Source organism: Mustela nigripes, chromosome 14, assembly GCF_022355385.1.
Source record: "Mustela nigripes isolate SB6536 chromosome 14, MUSNIG.SB6536, whole genome shotgun sequence".
In the NCBI taxonomy this organism is placed as follows: domain Eukaryota; kingdom Metazoa; phylum Chordata; class Mammalia; order Carnivora; family Mustelidae; genus Mustela; species Mustela nigripes.
In genome coordinates this window covers 55,495,405-55,516,927 of record NC_081570.1, presented here as the reverse complement: position 1 = coordinate 55,516,927, position 21,523 = coordinate 55,495,405, and the positions used below count along the sequence as shown (strand labels likewise).

Below are 21,523 nucleotides of genomic sequence, written 5' to 3'. Positions count from 1 at the left end.
GGTGAATTCTGAATCAGAACCCAGCACCTGACTCCAGTGTCTAGGCTTTCCATGCTGTTCCACATGGGCGTCCTTCTCTTTTTGACTCTAGGTGGCTAGCTTCGTTTCCCTGGGCCTCAGTTTCCTTTGGCTGTGATCGATCAGATCCCCCACCCCCACCCCAGCGCTCTTGGGGCTCTCTACCCACTGGCCTTTTAAGGAGACTGATGTTTGTCCTCAAATTGCCACTAGGTGTCGTGATTGGCCAAGTAGCAGAAAGAAAAAAAAAAAAAAAAAGATAGCCTTGAATTGGTTCCCCTCAGAGTATCAGTGGGAGTGATCTCACCATTAGAAGCTAGTTGCCATTGGATGACCTGTGCAGTTTCCTTGGGGGAGGGAGGCAGTTGTCCCAGGCTTTGCGTGCATGGAATTTGGAGCCAGGCATGGGTTAGAGCCCACAGCTCCACTCACACCTCCAACACCTTGGAACTTGCCAGGGCCCTTGCTTCGGTGATGTCATGTGCAGAACATGCTCAGCACTCGCCCAGGGTGGAGGGTGAGCTCCACGAGGTTAGCAGCTATGAGAGCTTCTTCTGGTGTTTGATACCATAAAATGCCACTTTTCTGTTCCCTCCAAGCCCAGTCGATGGGCTTCAGAAGCCTTTGTGGCTTGCTCCCTGTTTTACAAAGCCAAAGGTTTGTTTTATTGTTTTTGTTTGTTTTTTAAATATTTTATTTATTTGAGAAAGAGATAGCACAAGCAATGGGAGCAGCAGGCAGAGAGAGAGGGAGAGGCAGGCTCCCCACTGAGCAGAGAGCCCGATGTGGGGCTCGGTCCCAGGACCCCGGGATCATGACCCAGTATCATGATCATGATCATGATCATGCTGAAGGCAGACGCCTTTGTTGTTGGCGCCCCAACAAAGCCACAATTTTAAGTCGTCCCTTAAATGGCGGACTGGATGGCATATTAGGGAAGTCTAGAATATTTTTTTGAAGATTTTATTTATTTACTTATTTATTTATTTGAGAGAGAGAGAGAGAGTAACAGCGAGAGAATGGAGAGGGTCAGAGGGAGAAGCAAATTCCCCACTGAGCCAGGGGTCTGATGCAGGACTCGATCTCAGGATTCTGGGACCATGAACAGAGCTAAAGGCAGTCACTTAACCAACTGAGCCACCCAGGCTCCCAGCCTAGAATATTTGAAGGGATACCAGAGCTCCTGGAAGAGTCAGCACAGAGCTTACTTAGCACAGAGCTGGGGTGTTATGTTCATCAGTAGAACTCAGGATGGGGAGTATTGTCACAAAATGTTCCTTGCTGACATTATTCAAAGAAAGGATTTCTTTGTTGCATGGACCATCATTCAGATCCAGGCGTCTTATTTTTAAAATAATTTGGGGAGAATCTTCTAGGAATAACAATGACTAGCATTTATTGCACACTTACTGTGTGTAAGTTACTAGGCTGAACACCATACATGCATCATTCTGTTTAATCCTCACAGCAACCCCATGAGGTAGGTTTGCTTATTATGTCTGTTTTCTAGTTCTAGATGAGGAAATTGGGGCTCAGAAAGATTGTAATAATAATAATAATAATAATAGTAATAGGCAGCAGTACTGTGTACTTACCACAAGTCCGGTGTTACTCTAAGATCTTTAAGTATCTCTCCCACAATAACCATATCTACCTGAGGAAACCTAGGCACAGAGAGGTTATGTAGTTTTGTGGAGGTCACACAGGAAGGAAGCAGAGCATTCAGGACACAGATCCTGGCCCACATGATTCCCAAGTTCCTTTTTTAACTACTAGACCACGCTGCCTCCTATAGCACTTTGTATGTATGCAATAGGTACTTGATAAGTGTTTATTGAGTTGAAGAGTTCTCAGACTACTAGCCAACACAGGAGACTCGCTAAGGAAGAGCTAAACAGTTCTTCATACTCCTTTTACCCCCAAACTGCACCTCTGCTAGCTTTCATTAATGTTACGGGATACATATGCTGCTCTCAGACCAGGATTTTGCATCTAACTTTTTCTGGGTAATAAGATAGATATTCTTCCATTGGAACAGTCAGGAAAAGGCCACTCTTATGGCAGATGTTTTTGGGAAACACCACTACAGGGAGCATCCCAGCTCATTTTATTTGCTTCACATTTTTCTGGTAGACCTGTTTGAGTTTGTTTGCTCTGCTCTCATGGTGTCTAGCAGTGTCTCTTTAGCCTTTCCAAGCCAGGGCCGGAGGACTGCCAGGTTGGCTAGCCAGCCGTCCGTGTTGCACCATCTGTGTGTTCTCTGACGTGCAGAGGGCACTCAGCAGGCCTCAAGCAGGCACGCTCCCCAGGCCTGACACCACACCGACGCCAGGGGACACAGAGGGCAGAGGACCTGCTTCCCCGGTTAGCAAACTGGCCACGGCTACCAGGTCATATTTTCTGGTTGTCACGATGCCAGTGAGCTCTGAGGAAGGAAAACAGGACCCAGGCCACATTAATCATTCTCCAGGTATAATAATTCAGTCCCAGTGGTTTGGTTGCTTGATTTTTTTCTTTATGTGTCATTGCAATAGGAAACCCAGGTGAAGTCAGACTGAAACTTCCTCCTCACACCTATGGTTCTGAGCTCTGAGGCTTGTTTCCATAACCTTCTACTCGTTGCTGCTTTTTCTCTTGAAGTGAACTGAACCATCCATCTTGAATCTTCCTCCAAATTTGTCAGCATCCCTGGGGGCCTGCGTGAACTAGAGCCTCTGGGGTCAGCCTTCTCAAGGAAAATAGTGTTCTTCCTTCTAAGTACAAGACTTTCCTCCCCACCCCCCACTCTGACCAAAATTATGCATATTAAAGGACATAGACGGAGGGTTTCGAGCTGTTGGAGGGTTAGTTGATGGCCAGTAGGCGGAGGTCCCCTGGTAGGCCAAAAGGTACGAGCTGGAGAGCACAGGTACTAGGGGTCCCACACGTCATTGCTCCTTTGTCCCTATTACGTGTCACCTTCTGTGTTCACCTTCCCAGCATGCAGTTGGAAGCAGGTGTTCACCTTGTCATTAACAGAGCTGTGAACCCTTGAGAGATGGGAAGACGTGTAAGTGATAGGCTAGAGGAGATTCGCGACTCATGTGCATGTTTTTCTTTTTCCCATCAAGAACAGGGCTTCCTACTTGCTTCCTCATAATGGCACACTTAGGGGGCGCTCAGTGGGTTAAAGCCTCTGCCTTCGGCTCAGGGCATGATCCCGGGGTCCTGGGATCGAGCCCCGCATCGGGCTCTCTGCTCAGCAGGGAGCCTGCTTCCCCTTCTCTCTCTGCCTGCCTCTTTGCCTACTTGTGACCTCTATGTGTCAAATAAATAAATAAAATCTTTAAAAAAAAGAAAAGAAAAGTCATACCACGCTATGGGCTCTGGGTAGCTGGGTTCTACCTGGACACGTGGGCTGAGTCACTCCTAAACCCCAGCCAAAGGGACAGAGTGAGACACTGTGCTCCATCAAATCAGAAACCTCAAAGTAGGGATTACCCTTGCAGTCGGTTGGCAAGGATATTTTACCGAACCCTTTTGCTGCCCAAAGTAGGTGTTGACTATAGAGATGTTAAGGTCCAGATCCTTCATGGGACTTGTAGGGGTAAAAGATGAGTCAGAGAAGCTTGATCTGGTCACAGAGGAGCAGCAGGAGTGCTGGGACCAGAACCGACCATGAGCACCCCTAACTATGGAATAGGGGTGACTGAGGAGGCGGAGGACTTGATATCACACGTGTGCATGTGTGCACATGCACACACACCCTGGGTTCAATGGAGCTGCTCTACTTGTTTTCGTATTTCATTCTAATCAAGTATTTTACAAGCCAAGAGAAATTTTAAACCACTGCCCTGTACCATGGTGCCTCCAACACAAACCCCTACCCCATCCCAGACCCAGAAGGTGGGAGACTGGTGTCCAAAGCTATTATTCTTTGAGCACTAGGCACAGCGCCACAAATTCTTGGGGACCTGTGCCCAGCATCAGTTGTCCTCCATCTGTTTCTAGCCCAAGAAGCCCATTACTCCGCAGTGAGTTACTGCTGCAGGCTCCCAGCTGCTGTCCAACTCTAGCCTCATCTCTTCCCCCCTCCAGGATGTGGTCAGAAGGAGCTTTTTATGAACTATAAGCCTGAAGGTGCTACTCCGTTTGTTTTTTCTTTCCTTGTTCCTCTGATGAACTAACTCCCCTTCTGCATTCGGGTGCCGTCCACATGTCCCTCTGGGAGGTCTTCCCAGCTCAGCGCCGCCCAGCCATCCCACTCGCACCCTCCGCCTTCCTTCGTAGAACAGTTGCTGCACTGTTGAGAAGTTGTGTTTCTCTCCCCCGCCGCCCCCCGCCGCGGATGCTAAGCCCCTGAAGGACAGTGGGCTCTCTCGTATCTGGTTGCAGCCTGAAGGCCCAGGCCAGACAGGATGAGCTTTCAGTGCACACACTCCCCAGGCGACTGAACCTTGGTCATTGGCTCACTCCGCAGCGCCTAGTTCTGCTTGTTGTCCGAGTTTAAAGCTTAGCCTCTTGGTGGTATCAAGGCTTTCCTATAAACAAACAAAAGCTGACCACTAGTGACAGCCCGGGATCAGGATATATTTAGCACATTTGTTGGTAATTACTGTTCATCATTATGACCCTAGGACTCTGTAAAAGTCTTAAGTGCCCTTGACTCACCAGAAGCAAATTAAATTATTCATTTGGCAAACATTTTGAGTATCCACTTCGCACAAAGTATGTACTCAGTGCTACGAAGTGTGTAAGGGTGGGTAAGATAGGGTTAGCCTCCTAAAGTTGACCGCAGAGCTTTTATATTTTGATGTTTCTTTCTATGTCAAAGATTTTAAAAGTACAAACAAAAGCAAAAAATGGAGTCCTTGAAGAAGGCAAGACCCATTCTGAGAGTAGTGGGATCTCCCAGTATGAAGCCAGGAGACACTGTGGGCTTTTCATTCAATCCCAGGAGTGTGATGAGATGAGCCACGCTGCCTTTGGGGGATACAAGGATATATAAAATGTAAACCTTGCCCTCAGAAGGCCCATAATGGAACAGAAGAAACAAGATTTATACCTAAGTACCTCTAAGACAATCTAAAGTGGAAAAAATGCTCTATGTCTGTTTGGACTACAAGTAAGAAAAAAGCCAACTTATCTAAAAAGAAGTTCCAATGCAGGCCTTCTCCACTTGACCAGTTTAGTAGCTCATCAACATCAGGTTCTTTGTTGACACAAAGAACCTTATGTCATCCTCAAAGCATCAGCTAGCTCTCCTCATGGGCACAGAAAGGCTGCAGGCAGCTCATCCTTTCCTGTCAATGCCAAGGCATATAGAGGACTGCTTCTTATGCATCCCTCCTTAAGAATGAAGAGACCTTTAGAAACCCGAGCCCCACCCCCAGCTGACTTCTCATGTGTCATTGGCAGAAGTGGTACTTATGCCCACCCCAAAACTCATCTTTAACAAATGGGGTGGGGTCATTTATGTGGCCTAGACCAATGTAGATTTACCCTAGTTGTGTGAAGAAAGGGTGCACTTGTTCTGCCAGCAGGGCAGAAGGCGGAGATGGCTCTGGAGTGGCGGTACAGAGGGAGTCCTAAAAAAGACCACATTGTTCAGAGGAGAGCAAGGCGGAGCCTCATGGAGCTTGCTTCTAATGGAGAAGACCTACACACCTTGTTTTGTTTTGGCTTTTGGGAGTTTTTTGCACACTTTTTGTTTTAATGGAAGAAATATAGATGCTATGGGAGCACACCAGGAAGGCTTCCTGGAGGAAGTGATGTCTAAGCTGTAGAAGAAGACTAAGAAGGAGAGGGACACGATATGATTTGTCTTTCAGGAAGATCACTCTGGCTGTGAAGAGTGGATTGGTGGAGTTCTGATGGCAGGTGGACGGGCTAGGAAACTGTGACAGTGTGGCAGAGATCAGTGGGCGGCTGCTCATGGTCCCAGCTAGGTTCCTGGCAGTGGAAATAAAAGCACATGAATTTGAGAAATACTGCATATGCAGAGAGAGAGCAGGACAAGGAGATGGAAGAGGAGGTGCAGTGGGAGAGAGGAGGGCCCCGGGTGACTCCAGAGCGTCTGGCGTGAGCAGAGAGGTGCCACCCCCTGAGCTGGAGACCACAACAGTAGGTGGAGGTTTGTGGCGGGGACGGGAATGGCAAGTTCAGGTGTGACCAGAGCCTGGTGCGTGGGAGGTGGGCGGGGTCAGAAGCAAGCTAGAGAGGTAGTCAGAAGTCAACTCAAAGGGCCCTGTGGGCCCTGCTGGGAGGTTACACTTGATCCTCCCAAGAATCTGTGCAGCGGGGTAGTGAGGAGAAATGGAGGCAAGGAAATTCTGGGCATGATGGTTGGAAGGGTCACAAGAGGCAGGAGGCCCCGGGTTCTGCCATGTCGCAGTAGAATGAGCTGCACAAAGCAGACTGGGAGGGGGCCCAAGGCAGCTGGAAAGGGTTTGGGGCTCTTCTAGAGTGACAACACCAGCTCTGGACCTGGCAGCCTCACAAAAAGGAGAAGTGAGAACTTTGCAGAGAATTTAAATCCGGTGTCACTTTCAAGGCTCCCCACCTGTCCTGCCAGCACAGGCATTCTCCCAGTAATAAGAACAGAGACAACCACCCAGAGCGGTCAGGGCGGTTCTGGAAGCAGCTCCTTGTGCTCCTGACTCAGGCCATTGCCCTTCTGACTCCAGACCCCTTCAAAGAGTCTTTATGCACCACTGCCCAGACACTTGACTAAGTGCTGGGATTATGGAACTGGGGAGAACAATCCAGTGTGGCAGGCAGAGAAAGGAAGGGGACAAAAGCCAGTGAAGCAAGAAGGCAAATACAGAGCTGTGAGTGAGCGAGCATGGTGCTTTCAGTGCTCGGAAACCGGGAGGCGGAGTAAGGCCAAGGGCAGACTTGTAAAGTCCACTGGGGGCTGCCCTGACCCTCCCTCAGCTTTGCCTCACCTGACCAACACACCTTGCTTTATGATGTAAATGACCTCCCCGTGGTAGCTTGCCATGGTTCATCTGTTCACTGTAGGGCCTGCCTGAATCGAAGCTCTGAGAATGTTTGAAAACAGGAACTTTGAAAAAAAAAATTGTTGCAACATATGCACTGAACACCCACTATGTACTCAGCTGTGTTCCAGGTGTTGGGCATTCAAAGGTGAGTAAGATGTGGGTCTTGTCTTCGTTGAGTAGGGAAGACAATTGCATGAACTTGCCATTGTAGTGCAATGAGATCAGTGCAGTGGTGGCAGTGGAGGACACCAAAAGGAGGCCACTAATTCAGCCTGGGAGTCACCGGAGAAAGTAGCTAGAAGCTGTAATACAGATCAGATTTACGCTACCCATCTCTGCTTTGGGACGTTTGTAAGGACATAGGGGGACATAAGTTAGTGCTGACTAACAGGTGTCTGGCACATAGTAAAGGCAAGGGGTGATGGCTCATATTATTTGTAGCTAGATTAGTGAAGGGACCAACTGAGAATAAAGAGAACATTGCTAGGAAAGTAAAGATACCGTAGTCAACTGTCAGTTGCATACATTTACATAAATTAAGGTGTTTGAAGTCAGAACAGGAGTAGCTAATTGTTTTCAACATATGCACCACCTACAGTTGATTGGAACCCTGGTGTTGAAAAGTGCTGTTAATTAACTCATGTCTGGGCCCAACAAGAAAGAACACTGTGATCCATTAGTGATGTCTGCTGCAGGCACAGGAGGGGGGGAAGAGGCAGCATACGTGCCTCACATCTGTCATCCTTAAATTAGAGTAACAACTCAAATAACTGGGATCTGACTACATAAAACCTATGCACCCCACCCTGGGCACTTTGCATTTCTAAGAGACAAAAGTGCTCTGTTCATGTGTGACATTTTTTAAAGTAAGTAATCATACTTCAAAGTTGTCCATGAGGACCTAAGTACATTGGTCTGTGTGTTACAGCCAGACAGCTGTCCTCTAGTCCCTGATCAGAGCTAGAATCAGAGCAACATCCTGAAATGCCAAGGAAAAGGTGAATTAGTAATTAATTGCTATGTTGATTAAATTGTATTTCTCCCAATGATGGGAGATTCTCCATAAGAGCTGATAGGAGAGAGGCTGTGAATAAGAACGTAACATTATTCAGAGCTTCCCATTAAAGGGTCAGCTCCATCACTCAAGAATGGGCCATAATGAGTTCTTCCCAGGTGCTGTGCAGCGGGGTGGAGAAGAAATGGCAGTTACTTATATCTGGGCAATAACTTGTTGAAAGACAGCTGTGATACAAATGCACTGGTACTTGTCATGCTTCACGGTCATTAACCTGACATCTCAGTTTTGCTGCGCTAGATGCTGATTTGGGTTAGAAGGGCAGTAAGCTCCAGAAGATGGAGTGAGGCACATTGAGTACATGCATTGAGTACGTTATGTTCATGAGATGGTCCTGAGTGCTGCTCTGGTTTTCCTACTTCTAGTGTCGTCCACGGGTTAATGCTTTCTGTCAGTCTTAGAGATACAAGAGGTATCTTGCATTTCATGTGGAAAATATGTAGGCTTATCTTTTGAGGGGATGCTTTTGAATGGGGAACAAGGGCCACCGTAAGGCCATTCAGTTGACCCAAGTGTCCAGGGAGCTAGTAAAGGGAGCAGGTGCAACAGCAAGTATTTGGGTGCGTGTGAACTTTGATGCTCATAGTCCCAGACACAGAGGCTCTGACCTGCTGGAAGGCCCTGCCCTCGGCAGTGACTGGTGCTTCCCTGGAGCGGCCACACCGCGGGCTCTGAAGGATACTGGCCACCGAGGCCACTGACTGTCCTCACCCTGGGCCAGGCAGCTGATGGTGTTTGTTGTTCTCTCCGAAGCACAGAAGGCTTTTCTCTGTACATACAGCAGTATTCCTGGAGGCAGACCATGAAACATTCTCCCTGTGCCCCAGCAAGAAAGTCTCTTACAGACTCTGCCTTACTTTTGAACAACTGTAGTTTTTACTTTAAAGGCTAATGTCATTGGCTTATTTAGTGGCAAATAAATATTTTAACGCCCACGCGCGCGTGTGTGTGTAACAAGAATACAAATGGCCAGTCATGGAGGCTGGAATTTTTACGAATCTTTTTTGGAAGTAGGTAAATATGAATGGATATACAGGGGTTTGTGCGAGTGTGCATGTGTGTGTATAAAATGTTTGGAAAAGTCCTGGGTGGCCCAAATAATAATTGTAGTTTCAGACCGTCAAAAAGCTTGTATTTTTTAATACAGAAGGAAAAACGAAAGTACATGTATCTTTTGTTAAATTATGAACAAAAATACCTGTCTAAATGTTCTTTTTAAAGTATCTAATGTGAGATACTTACCTACGTATCATTACCTACATAAAATGTCCTAAAATAGGGAGATGCATCCCAGAAGACGTGGGAAGAAATCTGTGCAAATCACTGATGCTGTAACTAAAATGAATCATTGAAGTAAATGGAAGGGACTGAAGTCTGTTCTGCATGTGATCTGTCGGTCTGATGTGAGTCCGGCTCAATGAGAGGGTGTATAAATATGGGCAGGATATTCTGAGAAAGGAGTGGGCCTGGGAGCCTAACCCCCCTGCTACACACTGTTTCTGTGGGAAAGTATGCTCCCTAAGAACCTTCTTTGAAGCCAGCTCTTGAAATCCTGCTGGTTTATAAGTTGGAGGGCTAAGGGCAAAAGTGATCACCTACTGATCTGTAAAATTCTCAGCACTGTTCCATTATCAAGCATTTACTGAGTAACCGCTGAGTGGCTTACACTGTGATAAGCGTAGCAGCATGAGACAAAAGCCGTCAAGGAGCGTTTCTGCCCTCAGGAAGCTTGTACCTCCTCAGAGAGAGAAAGAGCAGGCCTGCAAAGCCCCCTGAACTCTTTGGTGCCTGCAGCTGCAAAGCCGGAGGCCAGCAGGGGGCAGCAGGAAGTGTGGCTAATCAGGGGGGTGCGGGTGCCACCAGCAGAGCGGTTCCCCCTTCATTTGTAACCCCCAGGGGCACCCAAGAGGCTTTCTCATCTTCCTGGAGAGCCTCATACAAGCTCCAAACCAGGCCCGCACTGAGTGTCATATGATCCCAGCGTGCTGAGCAATTGGAAACCACAGATGGCATGTGGCATTACCTTATTAGGGAAGGTTCAGCCATTCTTTCTTTTCTGTCTTTTCTTTCCTTTCTTTCTTCTTTTTTTTTTTTTTCTTTTCTCTTTGGAGGCTAGGCTCTTGGCAGGCTAGACTGCGGTGAACCTCCCATCCCCACAGCTCCAGCTCTGAAGACGCCCTGGTGAATCAGCCTTTCTGAGATGTGGAACCTGACTTTGTGTGTTTTGTGTCACTTTCTGGGAGAGTCTACAGTGGGGACAGGCCTTAGCGGATGACTCACAGCAGGCAGAGCCCTTGTCTTCTTCGTGAGAAGCTATTGCTTGTCATTGTTCTCAAGACGGACCAAAAGCGAGAAGAGCCGTGGGGGGTGGGGCGCAGCAAGTGGGCAGTAAATTCCTGAGTCTGGGGCCTCACTGTGTCCTCCTGGGAAGGCTGAGAGCCTGTGGGGGGAAGGATGTGGCCGAGGCTGGGCGGCCAGGTAAGGCCTCCAGAGCAACCACTGTGCGGTGATGGAAAAGGCCTAAAAATAGCCCTATGCTGTGCATTGCCTCTGAGCAGTGCTTCCCAGGGCCCCTGATCAGCCAGGAATTGCATCCAGGCCTTCCTTGTGGTACCGATCTGGAGTTTTTAGAAGCACTGAGTCCTTGTTACTCTTTGGGCACTTGGGGACAGAGGGGAGGTGACATTCCTAGCCAGAGTTTATATTATAATAATAGTCGTAGTGATGATATCAAAACAGCATTGGTCCGGTGTTTACTCTGCTCCAGGCGCTGGGAATGCAGCCTGGAGCAGAGTAAACTATATGCAGAGTAACTATAGGTTCATCATCTCCTTTAATTCCTTAGAGCCCTGGAGGAGTTGTTACATTGTTCTCCCCATTTGGCAGACCAGGCAGCTAAGATTTAGGGAAGTTAAGTGACCTGTCCAAAGCCTCACTGCTAGGCAAAGACAAAGTCAGGAGGCAGACCCAGGTCAGGCTGCCTCCACGCTTTAATTACCAGCTCTTCTTCTCTCGGAGGCATTTTTATTTACATTTTCTTACAGATCTTACTTCTCCTTCCTTATCCTGTGTTACTTCCCCCCCCCCCCCCCTGTGCACGCACACACACACACACACACACACACACACGCGCGCGCGCGCACGCACGCACACGCTCCCAGGCGTGGGGGTGGGGGTGGAGGGTGAGAAGAGGGAGAGGCATTGGAAAAATAAGTCAGAGAGGAATCTATTTTGAAAAAGGGTTTAGTGAGCAAAGTGTTGAGCTAGCCAGCAGAGAGGGAGAGGCTCTTCAGGACTTCGCGTGCCTGTGTTACAGACGGATGCATGGAAACGAGTGGGAGAAACAGAAAGTAAACTAGGACAGGGCAGGACCCAATGGAAGGAAACAAGATAGTCAGCAGAGAAAGAGGCTGTCCTGCCTTCAAACGCAGTGTGTTAATGATTAGCACTCTGCAAACGTTTCGGATCCCACGTGCTCTCAGAGGTATGCAGAACTCTCTTGTTTGGAGGGGAGTTTTGCCTTCCAGAAGACAAAACTCTGACATTTAATGCTGAGTTTCTACAAGGACTGGATGAAATCACCACTAGAAAAACAAGAATGGCAGTGCATGTTAATTATTTCAGGAACCCTAAGAGAGTGCAAGCGAAACACCCGACACCCCAGGGAGAGATGCCCCCCACCCCTACCCCATTCTGCTTCCTGCCCCCTTCTTGCTGCCTCCGTTGAAGATCCCACATGCCTTGTATTTCTCCAAAGAAGAAAAAAAGTGCATAAAGGAGATTTTTGCAAAGTAAACCGCATCTTCCCAGAAGCCTAAGGTACCCTTGCGAGGCTGCTCTGACTTTCCTATCAGGCGACTGATCTTTGATTGGCAGCCTGCCTCCTGGACACCCGTTTCTTTCTCTGCCAGGAGCGTCTGAAAAAGCCAGGGATTTCTTCATTGATCTTTAACCAAACTCCTAAATACCCAGGACTTCCCCTCTTCCAAAGAACCATTTTGGAAACAGAAGAATCCTTTAAATAAGTAAATTGTAGTCCACTTCGCAGATCTCTCCCCATTCCCCCAGCCCCTCCCACCCCGCCTTTTTTTCCCTAAAAGGAAGGCTCTTCATTCCTGCTGGCCTTCCCCTGCCCTCCTCAGACTAACAGTCTCTGGTTTTAATATAGCAAGTTCTGTAACTATTTGTCTTTTGCAGATTAGGAGAGTGAAACATTGCAGCCGCTCTCTGTGGGTTCCCATTCTGCCCTGATGAATAGAACTATGCCTCCCCATCCTTCTCCTCCTGGCCAGCAGCCTCAAGTCCCCTGGTATCTCTGCCTTGGCATGGGGAGCCGACATTGTTTGCATAGCGTACATTCCTGGACAATTGAGCTAGCCAGTTTAACCTTCAGAGCATCCCCGTCGGTTTGTGGGTGTTTGTTCCGGGGCGAGGGGGAGAAGAGATGGTGACTTTCATGGGTCACACATGATGCTACCCACACACACCGAAATTCCAAATCTTTGGACTCCGGAGATTAGCTGAAAACTGTGTTGCCAAAATTCACAAGCAAAATCAATTGTTGAAGGTACTTCAGTCTTTCCAGAAGCAGACAGCGTTCATACTTGCTTTTTACAGCAGTCCTCACTCACCTCACTCCTGTCTATTGAAAGCCTTATTTTAAGATTAGCCCCATTTCATTTATGTTGAAATTAATCTTCATTAATTAAGATGTAATAATAGCACATCTTTCTTAAAATACATTATGATTGGCATCTAATGAGGGAGCTTTAAAAAGCCTTATCCCAAAGGGGCGCCTGGGTGACTTAGTCGTTGAGCCTCTGCTTTTGGCTCAGGTCATGATGCCGGGGTTCCCACATCGGGCTGCCTCCTCAGCGGGAAGCCTGCTTCTCTCTCTCCCACTACCCAGCTTGTATTCCATCTCTCACTGCCTCTCTCTCTGTCAAATAAATAAAATTAAAAAAAAAAAAGTCTTATCCCAAAAACCAAGCCTTGGATCACCCAACACTCAGAAAACTCTTTTTGCTTTTAAAGATCCCTATTAGGAATTATTTCTAGTTTTGTGTACATGAATGTTGGTTCCAGAAATGACATCAGGAAGGATATAAGTCAAAACTCACCAGTCTCTTCCATTTATTTTGTGTGAACTATTGAATTATAGCTCCCTCCATCACCTACCTCCCCTCCAAGAAAACTTCTAAAATATTACTTACTTTAGGGATGTCTGCTGGCCTTTTGCTTTCAAATTGGAGTTTAAGCTTTCACATCATTATCACCAACCTTCCTTTTATCTCTACTCACCTTTGCTCAGATTCTAAAAGAATGAATGTTTTAGAACCTAGAGATCAAAATTGTAATCTCTCTGAATTACTTACCAGTACTCATTAGGTTAAGCATGATTTTTTTTTTTTTTTTTTGGCACATAATTTAAAAATCAAAACACCAACTGGTGGATTTAAGCCAAACCCCTATTTTTAGAACAGTGTAAAAAAAAAAATTGCAGATTTTATTTTAAGCCACACAGACGGACAGTCATGGAGGAGGCTCCTGGGCATTTTTCCATCCCCCAGTGAAGAGCTAGTGTGACCACCTCCTCTTTTGGGCAGCTGCCTCCCTCCGGACGCCTTCCCCAGCACAAGCCACTTCCAGACCTCTGACAAATTGGTTCCTGGGAAGAAAGGATGTTGCAGATTTAATTAAAAAAAAAAGAAGAAGAAGAAGAAGAAAGAAAGAAAACAAAAAGTGTTTTGTAACTTTCCTTTTAGTTATTGAGCATTTGAGTGCTCATTGAGCTTGGGGGGGAAATGGAAACTTTTTTTTTTTTTTTTTTTTAATTAAAAATGGAGGAGAAAAGTTTCCTTATGTATTCTTACAGGAGTCAACTTAATTATGCCTTTGTCAGCAGGTAGTTTATAGGGGAGTCAATTTTTAAAGAAGGAGAAGGCTCTGGCCTTTAATTATCCCAGCTGGTATTCAGCTTTAGAAAGTCAGTGTACCTGCTGCGTATGTTAATTTAACCACTTTATAGCATCTGAACTCTTCCATTCCTGGACCAAACCAATTCCCCAAAGAAAAGAATTCAGAGGAGTCAGGTGATACAGAAGAGCTTTATTTGCATATCTTCCCTTCTGTCTCTCTGTACTCTGGGCTTTAATTAAAATTTTAGGTCAGTTTTAGCTTTTTTTTTTTTTTTTTTTTTGGTTTTTGGTTTTTTGCTTTTCAAAATGCTACTTCAAAGTCATTTGTTCACTAATTCATGTGTTGTTACGTTCCACAGGTTCAATCAATAAATAGTTAAGTGCTTATTTTGGGGGGGATATAGATGAAGATCCCCTGCCTTCAGAGACCTTAGCTTTTAAGGAGACAGAGAGAAAGTAATAAGGGGCTTATTCCAGACCATAGTAAGTGATCAAATCATTTCCACCAACATTTATTTATTAAGAGTCCACCTGTTACCCAGAAATAGGAGATGGTCTCGTAGAACACTTCTCACAGAGGGGCTCTCAAGTTTGCTTTCTTATTTTTCCCTAACCCCGTGAGATAAGGGGGACAGGTACCATTTTCTTCATCTTTTTTTTTTTTTTTTTTTTTTTTTTTAAAGATTCCATTCATTTATTTGACAGAGAGAAATCACAAATACACTGAGAGGCAGGCAGAGAGAGAAGGAAGCAGGCTCCCTGCTGAGCAGAGAGCCCGACGCGGGACTCGATCCCAGGACCCTGAGATCATGACCTGAGCCGAAGGCAGCAGCCCAACCCACCGAGCCACCCAGGCGCCCCCCATTTTCTTCATCTTTGAGGAGAGAAAATAAAAATTCAAGGACATGAAACCATTTGTCCAAAGTCACAAAATTCCTCTGTGGGAGAACCAGAACCCAGAGCCCTGGGAGTAGTTTCTGCTCCTTTCTTTCCCTGTCACGGGAGGCCTAGTAGTTTTAACACAGGAGGAAATGGGGCCCAGAAGAATACAGTGCCTTTTCCAAATTGCACAGCGACTCCTGTCAGATCTGGGACTAAAGCCTAGAACCCTTCCAAATGGATCCTTTCAGTTCAACAGTTCAGATCAAAAGCCTGCTGGGTCCCACAGCCAGTGTCCGTGAAGGGCTGGCTCCTTGGCCACTAAGAGATCAGATTTAGGTACCTCTTCCACTGATGACATGTCCATTACCCCTGGCTTGGCTTACCAGCTGTGTGTAGATGCCAACATAAGAGAGACTTGTACTTTGTTTCACAGCGTTTGTGGAATAGTCACTATGTGCCAAGCACTGTTCTAAACACCTTACAGATACTACCTCGTTCACTCCTCAGTGCAGACTGAGAGATGGGTACAGTTGTTACCTGCATCTTGGAGATAAAGAAAGAGGCACAGAGATTAGTAAGTGACTTGCCCTCAGTCACACACCTCGGAAGTGGCAAAGCTGGTCAAGGCCTGACAGCTGGCTCAGGTCTGTGAACTTAGCCAAGGCTCTGGGTGGCTAAAGGGGAAGGAGGGACAGAAGATTTGAGTGGGACTAGAGAAGCCTAGGTTCAAATCCCAGATCTGCCTCTTAGTAGGAGTGGCATTTGGCACAAATGATCGAACCTCTCTGGACATCATTCTTCCCATCTGTAAAATGGGACTAAAGGATAGTTCATTGGATTGTAGTGATGATGAAAGGAGATTGTATTTACATAGCCCTTCATAAAAACAGCCGAGTCCTTGTGGCCGCTCCGTAGTAGTAGTGCTTACACATTCTTGCTTTTGGACCTGAGCCTTGTCTCCATCCATTTCTGGAAAGCTGCACTATGATATGCAGGCTCTCTGCAGATTACAAATTGGCATCCTTTTTCGTGAATGTGCTTTACATATCTGAAAATCAGTTAGTTAAAAAGGTGCCTGAGTACGACATGAGGGCTAGGGAAGAAGAAACTGCCCGGGTAGCTGTTGCCTTTCCCTGGACACCCCAAGAACTTTGGCTTGGGCTGTAGACCCACATGCAACATTTGGCAGCTCAAAACCCCCGCTGCTTAACCTAGAACCATCGTGCTCAGAATGCATCTGAGGGATCTGCATTCAAGAGCAAAGGTTTGGAGCTCATCTGTCTTAAGGTCAGATCCCAGCACTGTGATGCTTGCTAGCTCCAATTTACTTAATTTCTTTGTGCCTTAGTTTCTCCCTACGTCAAATGAGGATCATAGTAGGTGCCCTCATAGCATTAGTGGAAAGGTTAAATAAATTAGTTGTTGTACAGCATTTAGCACAGTGCCTGATACATAGTAAGAACCCAGTCAGTACCACTGAGCGTATCCTTAGTAGTGGTTTCATCATTCAAGCAATGACCTCTGGGGACTTCCTCCCTTCTCTTTCACACACTAACACACCTAAAGTGGCGTGTTACGTTATTACAGTATGAGCCATTTTCAGTACTCTACTTATAAGAAAATATCATCCTCTCCATCTCAATACATTTCCAGAAAGTAATGTAGCATCCAACTGATGTTCCCCAGCCTCCTAGGGAGCAGTACTTTCAAAGAAAGCTAGATGACTGGTCTGCCTCCTAAAGTCGCTCCTGCTGCTAGAAACATCACAGCCACCTTTATTAATTGCTCTTTGAGTTTTCTGGAGTTTTAAATTTTTAAACATTTAAATTTTTAAACATTTGGGGGGGTTGTTTGTTTTTTTCCTTTTGTTCGTATTTTTGTCTTTTGGGTTTTGTTTTGGTGACAGGGTCAAGAAGCAAATTCAAATACAGGTAGATAGGAATAAACCTCAGCTGTCTTCTTTCCCTGGGGCCTCACCTTGCCAAGGTGCTTCTGTCCAGGGGCATTCTGGCCTGTTGTCCTCCCTCCCTAACCCAGCCAACCGGATGGAGGGCTCACGCTCTGGCTATGGCTTTAGGCTGTGCAGGCAGCAAAGACAAAAACCTCTCAACTGCTGGACCCAAATCTTGGTGTCATGGGATTAGGTGCCGTTTTCATTATTTGCTAACAAAAATGTGTTGCATTTTGCTTTATGTAACCGTGTTTTGATAATGTTGGCCTAACCGGCTGGCTGTGGTAAAAAGAACCTTGCTTCTGCTTCAGGTACGAGGTACAACACATACTAAATGTTAATGGTGAGACTCCAAGATTCAGATTCCTGAAATACTAGAGGGCATTTCGTGTTTGCCCAGCTTCCCTTCCTCCTTCCTTCCTTCAGACCCTGGCAAGTGACTTCAGTTAGACCCGCCAGAGATGCTATCCTTAGTGAATTTAGCCTTATTCTGAATTCTGCCCTTCAGGATCAGAGACCTTTGTTCTTCTGATTAACAAGTAGACAGCTTGTGCCTTTACTCTTCTAATGAATAAAACACAAGTATTTTGCATACCTGTGTGGTATCTAATATCATATGTTTACTGTTTTTCTTTAAATCTATTTCAAGTTAACTCAGCTTTTAGGTTAGCCTCTTTTTAAAAAAAATTTTTTTTAATTTAAATTCGATTTAGTTAACATACACTGTATGATTAATTTCAGGGGTAGAATTTGGCGATTCATGAGTTGCGTGTACACCCAGTGCTCATTACGCCAAGTGCCCTACTTAACGCCCATCACCCAACTCGGTTACCCCATCCATACTCCCACCCACCTCCCTTCCAGCAACCCTCAGTTTGTTCCTTATAGCTAAGAGTCTCTTAAGATTTGCCTCTCTCTCTGTTTTCATCTAATTTTATTTTTCCTTCTCTTCCTCTTTATTTTTCCTTCTTCATCTGTTTTGTTTCTTAAATTCCACATACAAGTGAAATCATACTGTATTTGTCTTTCTCTGACTTATTTTGCTTAGCATAATACCTTCTGGTTCTATCCACGTTGTTGCAAATGGCAAGATTTCATTCTTTGAGATCGCTAAGTAATAGTCCACATCTTCTTTACCCATTCATCTGTTGATGAACATCTGGGCTCTTTCCATAGTTTGGTTATTGTGAACATTGCTGCTGTAAACATTGGGGTGCAGGTGTCCCTTTGAATCACTGTGTTTGTTTCGTTTGGTCAAATACTTAAGTAGTGCAATTGCTGGGTCATCGGGTAGCTCTATTTTTAACTTTTTGAGGAGCTTCCATAATACTATTTTCCAGAGTGGCTGTTCCAGTTTGCATTCCCACCAGCAGCTTAAGAGGGTTCTCCATTCTCCTCATCCTTGTCAACATCTGTCATTTCCTGACTTGTTCATTTTAGCCATTATGACTGGCATGAGGTGGCATCTCATTGTGGTTTTGATTTGTATTTCCCTGATGCTGAGTGATGTTGAGCATTTTCTCATGTGTCTGTTGGTCATTTGCATGTCTTCTTTGAAGAAGTGTCTGTTCATGTCTTCTGCCCACTTCTTGACTGGATTTTTTACAGTAGCCTCTTCGTAAACAATATCATCCAGAAAACCATTGGTCTAGGGTGTAATTATGTTTTTCTAACAAACATTAAAATAAACATTAGCTATTATTATTAAAGAATGTATGTCTGTGACCACCAAAAATCACTGAATGTTCCAAGGAGTGGAATATAGCACTCTTTGACATCGAGACCAATCACATGGTAATTTGCTAGCATTCTTTCACTGCAGAATAGTGATTTTATTTATAACCCAAAATATTTCTCTTTGGGGGGGGGGGCGACGTCACTTTGCACATACTGTTCTGCACTGTTTTTCTTCTTTTTCTTCAGCTTAGTTGGACTCCGTCATTTAAGGCTCTAGAATGTACTCCTCTTTTGAGATAATCATCCTCATTATCTCCTGGAGTGACCTGAGGATGAAAGCTCCAAGCACAATGTGTGGCACAGAGTTAGAGCCATTAGGAGTGAAGACCTCTTTGGTCTGCAAGGGTGCTTTCTTCTCAGCTGAACTTAATCAAATCTTCAGGATCACGGAATTCCTAGATTCCTTGTGAGTCTGTAGTATAGTGGCTTACCTCTGGAAGAAGCCCAGCACATACTTATAATAATAAAGATTGGGCAGTTGGGGAATAGTCAGGGGTAATAAACAGAGACTGGAGTCAAAAGGATAAAATGTTTCTTGATACTAATGCATGTTGCTGTGAAGGAGTCTTTTCGTGAAGGCCTCTTTTCAAGTGATTTCTGGAGGAATGCTGGAGAATCTGTGTCTGGCGAGCTGTCCCTCATTCATGCCGCCTCTGAGAGGAGAAGGAGGAAGAACTGAAATTATCTCAGGACTTGGAAGTTTTTGATTCCTAAGCCTGCCATTGGTCCCACCACCTGCTTGACACATTAGAACAACTTTTCAGAAGATCTTTTATTACCCCGTGGTCAAAAACTCAGATGTGGGAGGACTCGGGCCAGGACAGGGAGCGAGACCCATCTGCCCCAGCTCAGCAACCATATGGGAATGTGTTCTCTGTAAACGTGCCAGATACCTGGGTTTTTATATGAAAACTCTCCATTTCTAAATGTTGGCACTCTGTGTATGTGTTTAACTAATTCCCTGCAGGCAAAATAAAACAGGTCTGTAGGCCAGTCCAGCCCTCCAGCTGCCAGTTGGTGAGTTTTGACCTAGAGTTTGCTGCCTTGATTTTAGAGTTTGTCCTTACATAATACAGTAGTTTTTTCAATAACTTGCTCTAATGTCAAGCAGCTAGTTTAATTGTTATAAACTCTAAGAATGCTAGAATCAAAGAGCAATTTGTAACTTTGGTGCTAAGTTCCTGTGGGGGGGTGATCCAGCTCTTCCAAAATCTGAGAACCAGCTGTTAGCCATGAAGCTTGGACTCACCTTTTTCCCCTATTTGCAAACAAAAGAAACAGATGCCAGGCAGTTATCAGTACAGGTAACATGGTGTAGGGACTTAGGCTAGAATACAGCGAACTTTCTTCCATTTCAATGCATTTTTGTAGAGCGGTAGGAGCAGCTTGGACAAAAAGTCTACGTTGGGTGCACATGGCAATGACCTTATAAAAGAAGCGGCCTTGAAGTCCAGGTGTGCAGTCATTTGGAATAGCCAGGAATTCTGACTTGTTTATTCTCCCCAAAGCCCTGAAGAGCTTTAACAAGCAAACAAAAAAAACCATTTAAACCATCAGAAATGTTTTTTAGTTCTCAGCACTCATAATCTTTAAGAAGTCATTTTCTGTCTTTTTCCCCAGTGTGTATTTTATAAAAATGAACTGAGGTCCAAATTAGATAAGCTATATGATTAATGCATAACCTTAATATCTGAGCTGAAGTGGGAACAGTCCGTGGAGAGCAACATTTGGAGGAGGTAGTTCATTTTAATTCTTTTTTGTTCTAAGATCTACTGGATGAAAGTACGAAACTGGTGATACCCTGTTTATCCGTCCATATTCGTGGAGTACCTAGTGGGTTATACATGTAGTGCACTTATGAATGAAGCCGTAACATTTCATTACCCTAGATCAGAGATTGGCAAACTTGTTCTGTAAAGGGCCAGATAGTAACTCTTTCAGGCTCTGTGGACCATGCAGCATCTTCCACAAGGATTCAGTTCAGCCACTGTAGGGTGAAAGCAGCCATGAATAATACATTATCAAGTGGACATGTCCATGTGCCAGTAAAACTTTACTTGAAAAAATTGACAACAGACTGGATTTGGCCTTCAGGGAATAATTTGCCTCTGCTCTAGCTGAGTGAGGAAGAAATGTGGGATACTTGATTATATTTATTTGTTATATTCTTCATTGGTTTTATTATTCAAACAACAAAAGCCAAAGTGCATTCATAGTCCTATCTAGGCAAATCAGTTTCATCTTTCTATGTTCAAATCACTCTTTGTCCATCTGCATATATAATCTCTATACTGTCCTAAATATTTTTATATAGCAATATGGTCTTCAAAATTACACCTTCAGTGATGTAGGATGTTGCCTTTTGCTGACATACCATCAGTTATCCACTTGTATGTTTTGTGAATTTTTATTTTTTTTCTTCATTTTTCAGCAGATAGTACTGTAGTAAATATCTCTATGCACATGCCTTATACTTTGGATTATTTCCTTAGGATAAATTCCCTAGGTTAGAATTATTGGTTCAAAAGATAGGGACTCTTTTTTTTTTTTTTTAATGCATTTTGGAAAAGGATTTAAAAGTAACTTTGGAAGAGTATAACTACTACCCACAGCAGTTCCAGCTTCACAGTGGCGTTCATGGCCACATTAGGCTTCAATTAAGCAGGCCGTTTGAACTTGGACTGTCTGAACTCACTGTGTCTGCTTCGTGCCCAGCTCTGGTTTGCTGTAGTGTACAAGCGTGGAAACATAACACTTCCCTCGCACTGAAACTCATCTGCTGGATATTCTTAGCAACAGGGGGATCATTAGGAGTAAATCTCTAACTTTCCAAGTAGACAACTCTGAAGCAGACTCCTCCTTTGAAGGTATAGTTTTTTATTTTAAGATTTTATTTATTTATTTGAGAGAAAGCAGGAGACAGAGCACAAGCGGGGGGCGGGGGGAGCCAAAGGGAGAA

The 21,523-nt window shown here is 45.1% G+C and overlaps 1 protein-coding gene across 3 annotated transcripts in view; it reads left to right on the top strand.

Annotated features, from left to right (window-relative positions):
• Positions 1-21,523, top strand: part of GNG12 (G protein subunit gamma 12) — a 127,566-nt gene that overhangs the window by 72,332 nt on the left and 33,711 nt on the right. The gene's annotated exons all lie outside the window — the stretch shown is intronic.